This window comes from Atractosteus spatula, unplaced genomic scaffold, assembly GCF_055471065.1.
Source record: "Atractosteus spatula isolate fAtrSpa1 unplaced genomic scaffold, fAtrSpa1.hap1 Scaffold_22, whole genome shotgun sequence".
NCBI classification, from domain to species: domain Eukaryota; kingdom Metazoa; phylum Chordata; class Actinopteri; order Semionotiformes; family Lepisosteidae; genus Atractosteus; species Atractosteus spatula.
In genome coordinates this window covers 65,001-70,000 of record NW_028296786.1, presented here as the reverse complement: position 1 = coordinate 70,000, position 5,000 = coordinate 65,001, and positions in this window count along the sequence as shown.

Here is a 5,000-nt window from a genome sequence, read left to right as displayed (position 1 = left end):
GAATGGGTCTAAATAATCGGAAGGGGGCTTAAGTCTGCAGCAGGGGGCATGGCCGGAGTCCATCCCCAGGCGGGGGGCATATTTCCCGGGCAGGGAGGCTTGGATCCCCCTGTCTGAACCGAAAGCACTGCTCGCGGTCGAACCGGGAGCCGGGTGCCTCAGACGCCGCTGCTGTGGTGCTTTTCCCCTTTTCACAAGCCTGGAGGCTTGGCCCAGGCCTAGCAGGAGGCATGCAACCGCCTGAGAGCGCTCCCGGGGTGAAAAAAAGACTTTTTCGTTTTCATGGAGCTTTTAAGGGGATGAATCCACCCCGCTCAAGCCCAGGCAGAGCTCCACAAGCTGGGCTTGGATTCCAGGTTCGCTCCCTTGCAGGCACCGGGTACGGAAGTTGCGGTGGCGTATCTCCGGGTATGTGGGAGTACCGAAAGTCGAGTGGTGTGGTCCCGGGTATGTGGGAGGACCGATTCTGGAGTGGTGTGGTCCCGGGTATGTGGCAGGACCGAAACTCGGGTGGCTTTGTCCCAGGCACGTGGGCAGGCCGAGTCAGCGGTGGCGTGGTCCCGGGTACGAGGGAGAGGCCGAAACAGGGGTGGCCTCTCCCCAGGCACGCAGGGAGCCTGTCAGAGGGCGGCCAGCCCCGCAGCTGTGCGGGGGGCGCCCTCGGCACCCCGGCCTGCCCCAGGGCAGGCGGGGGAGCCTGACAGAGGGCGGCCAGCCCCGCAGGTGTGCGGGGGGCGCCCTCGGCACCCCGGCCTGCCCCAGGGCAGGCGGGGGAGCCTGACAGAGGGCGGCCAGCCCCGCAGGTGTGCGGGGGGCGCCCTCGGCACCCCGGCCTGTCCCAGGGCAGCGCGCCAGGGCCCGTCTCTCTCTCCGTGCCCTGCCCTGCGCTGCGCTGCGCTCTCGGGTATGGTTGTGCGGCCGCACGCCCGGCCGGATCGCTGTGAGAAACGGGTCGTTTCGCGCCGGCGGAGGTGCACTCCGAGGCGTCTCGTGCCCGGGCTCGCGGGCCCGTCCGAGGCGCCCTCGCCCCTCCGCGCGGCATGGGGAAGCCCAGGACCGCTGCGCTGACTACGGGACGTCTCGGTCTCGCCTCGAGGAGAACCGGGAGGGGCGCCTGAGCGTCGCCTCCCGGCGTGGGCGCCCGCCTGGTGGTGGGAGGAACCGCCGTGCCCGAAGGCAGGGGCCCTCCCGGGGCGGGCTGGGGTCGCCGATCGATCTGAAGGGTCTCTCCGCGGAGAGAAGGGATGCTGGCCGCCCTCCGTCAGGCTCCCCCGCCTGCCCTGGGGCAGGCCGGGGTGCCGAGGGCTCAGCCCGCACACCTGCGGGGCTGGCCGCCCTCTGTCAGGCTCCCCCGCCTGCCCTGGGGCAGGCCGGGGTGCCGAGGGCTCAGCCCGCACACCTGCGGGGCTGGCCGCCCTCTGTCAGGCTCCCCCGCCTGCCCTGGGGCAGGCCGGGGTGCCGAGGGCTCAGCCCGCACAGCTGCGGGGCTGGCCGCCCTCTGTCAGGCTCCCCCGCCTGCCCTGGGGCAGGCCGGGGTGCCGAGGGCTCAGCCCGCACAGCTGCGGGGCTGGCCGCCCTCTGTCAGGCTCCCCCGCCTGCCCTGGGGCAGGCCGGGGTGCCGAGGGCTCAGCCCGCACACCTGCGGGGCTGGCCGCCCTCTGTCAGGCTCCCCCGCCTGCCCTGGGGCAGGCCGGGGTGCCGAGGGCTCAGCCCGCACACCTGCGGGGCTGGCCGCCCTCTGTCAGGCTCCCCCGCCTGCCCTGGGGCAGGCCGGGGTGCCGAGGGCGCCCCCCGCACACCTGCGGGGCTGGCCGCCCTCTGTCAGGCTCCCCCGCCTGCCCTGGGGCAGGCCGGGGTGCCGAGGGCGCCCCCCGCACACCTGCGGGGCTGGCCGCCCTCTGTCAGGCTCCCCCGCCTGCCCTGGGTCAGGCCGGGGTGCCGAGGGCGCCCCCCGCACACCTGCGGGGCTGGCCGCCCTCTGTCAGGCTCCCCCGCCTGCCCTGGGACAGGCCGGGGTGCCGAGGGCGCCCCCCGCACACCTGCGGGGCTGGCCGCCCTCTGTCAGGCTCCCCCGCCTGCCCTGGGGCAGGCCGGGGTGCCGAGGGCGCAGCCCGCACACCTGCGGGGCTGGCCGCCCTCTGTCAGGCTCCCCCGCCTGCCCTGGGGCAGGCCGGGGTGCCGAGGGCTCAGCCCGCACAGCTGCGGGGCTGGCCGCCCTCTGTCAGGCTCCCCCGCCTGCCCTGGGGCAGGCCGGGGTGCCGAGGGCTCAGCCCGCACAGCTGCGGGGCTGGCCGCCCTCTGTCAGGCTCCCCCGCCTGCCCTGGGGCAGGCCGGGGTGCCGAGGGCGCCCCCCGCACACCTGCGGGGCTGGCCGCCCTCTGTCAGGCTCCCCCGCCTGCCCTGGGGCAGGCCGGGGTGCCGAGGGCTCAGCCCGCACACCTGCGGGGCTGGCCGCCCTCTGTCAGGCTCCCCCGCCTGCCCTGGGGCAGGCCGGGGTGCCGAGGGCGCCCCCCGCACACCTGCGGGGCTGGCCGCCCTCTGTCAGGCTCCCCCGCCTGCCCTGGGGCAGGCCGGGGTGCCGAGGGCTCAGCCCGCACAGCTGCGGGGCTGGCCGCCCTCTGTCAGGCTCCCCCGCCTGCCCTGGGGCAGGCCGGGGTGCCGAGGGCGCCCCCCGCACACCTGCGGGGCTGGCCGCTCTCTGTCAGGCTCCCCCGCCTGCCCTGGGGCAGGCCGGGGTGCCGAGGGCGCCCCCCGCACACCTGCGGGGCTGGCCGCCCTCTGTCAGGCTCCCCCGCCTGCCCTGGGACAGGCCGGGGTGCCGAGGGCTCAGCCCGCACACCTGCGGGGCTGGCCGCCCTCTGTCAGGCTCCCCCGCCTGCCCTGGGGCAGGCCGGGGTGCCGAGGGCGCCCCCCGCACACCTGCGGGGCTGGCCGCCCTCTGTCAGGCTCCCCCGCCTGCCCTGGGACAGGCCGGGGTGCCGAGGGCGCCCCCCGCACACCTGCGGGGCTGGCCGCCCTCTGTCAGGCTCCCCCGCCTGCCCTGGGGCAGGCCGGGGTGCCGAGGGCGCCCCCCGCACACCTGCGGGGCTGGCCGCCCTCTGTCAGGCTCCCCCGCCTGCCCTGGGGCAGGCCGGGGTGCCGAGGGCGCCCCCCGCACAGCTGCGGGGCTGGCCGCCCTCTGACAGGCTCCCTGCGTGCCTGGGGAGAGGCCACCCCTGTTTCGGCCTCTCCCTCGTACCCGGGACCACGCCACCGCTGACTCGGCCTGCCCACGTGCCTGGGACAAAGCCACCCGAGTTTCGGTCCTGCCACATACCCGGGACCACACCACTCCAGAATCGGTCCTCCCACATACCCGGGACCACACCACTCGACTTTCGGTACTCCCACATACCCGGAGATACGCCACCGCAACTTCCGTACCCGGTGCCTGCAAGGGAGCGAACCTGGAATCCAAGCCCAGCTTGTGGAGCTCTGCCTGGGCTTGAGCGGGGTGGATTCATCCCCTTAAAAGCTCCATGAAAACGAAAAAGTCTTTTTTTCACCCCGGGAGCGCTCTCAGGCGGTTGCATGCCTCCTGCTAGGCCTGGGCCAAGCCTCCAGGCTTGTGAAAAGGGGAAAAGCACCACAGCAGCGGCGTCTGAGGCACCCGGCTCCCGGTTCGACCGCGAGCAGTGCTTTCGGTTCAGACAGGGGGATCCAAGCCTCCCTGCCCGGGAAATATGCCCCCCGCCTGGGGATGGACTCCGGCCATGCCCCCTGCTGCAGACTTAAGCCCCCTTCCGATTATTTAGACCCATTCAGCGCCGTCCAGCGGGCCGGCCACCTGGTCACCCCCGACAGATTCGGGACGCCTGGTCACCCGCTGGACTTAGTCTTTTTTACGATCGGCTTTATAGGGGCCTGGTCACCCGGGGGACTTAGTCTTTTTTACGATCGGCTTTATAGGGGCCTGGTCACCCGGGGGACTTAGTCTTTTTTACGATCGGCTTTAAAGGGGCCTGGTCACCCGGGGGACTTAGTCTTTTTTACGATCGGCTTTATAGGGGCCTGGTCACCCGGGGGACTTAGTCTTTTTTACGATCGGCTTTATAGGGGCCTGGTCACCCGGGGGACTTAGTCTTTTTTACGATCGGCTTTATAGGGGCCTGGTCACCCGGGGGACTTAGTCTTTTTTACGACCGGCTTTATAGGGGCCTGGTCACCCGGGGGACTTAGTCTTTTTTACGATCGGCTTTATAGGGGCCTGGTCACCCGGGGGACTTAGTCTTTTTTACGATCGGCTTTTCGGAGGCCTGGTCACCCGGGGGACTTAGTCTTTTTTACGATCGGCTTTATAGGGGCCTGGTCACCCGGGGGACTTAGTCTTTTTTACGATCGGCTTTATAGGGGCCTGGTCACCCGGGGGACTTAGTCTTTTTTACGACCGGCTTTATAGGGGCCTGGTCACCCGGGGGACTTAGTCTTTTTTACGATCGGCTTTTCGGAGGCCTGGTCACCCGGGGGACTTAGTCTTTTTTACGATCGGCTTTATAGGGGCCTGGTCACCCGGGGGACTTAGTCTTTTTTACGATCGGCTTTATAGGGGCCTGGTCACCCGGGGGACTTAGTCTTTTTTACGACCGGCTTTATAGGGGCCTGGTCACCCGGGGGACTTAGTCTTTTTTACGATCGGCTTTATAGGGGCCTGGTCACCCGGGGGACTTAGTCTTTTTTACGATCGGCTTTATAGGGGCCTGGTCACCCGGGGGACTTAGTCTTTTTTACGATCGGCTTTATAGGGGCCTGGTCACCCGGGGGACTTAGTCTTTTTTACGACCGGCTTTTCGGAGGCCTGGTCACCCGCGGGACTTAGTCTTTTTTACGACCGGCTTTATAGGGGCCTGGTCACCCGGGGGACTTAGTCTTTTTTACGATCGGCTTTATAGGGGCCTGGTCACCCGGGGGACTTAGTCTTTTTTACGATCGGCTTTTCGGAGGCCTGGTCACCCGGGGGACTT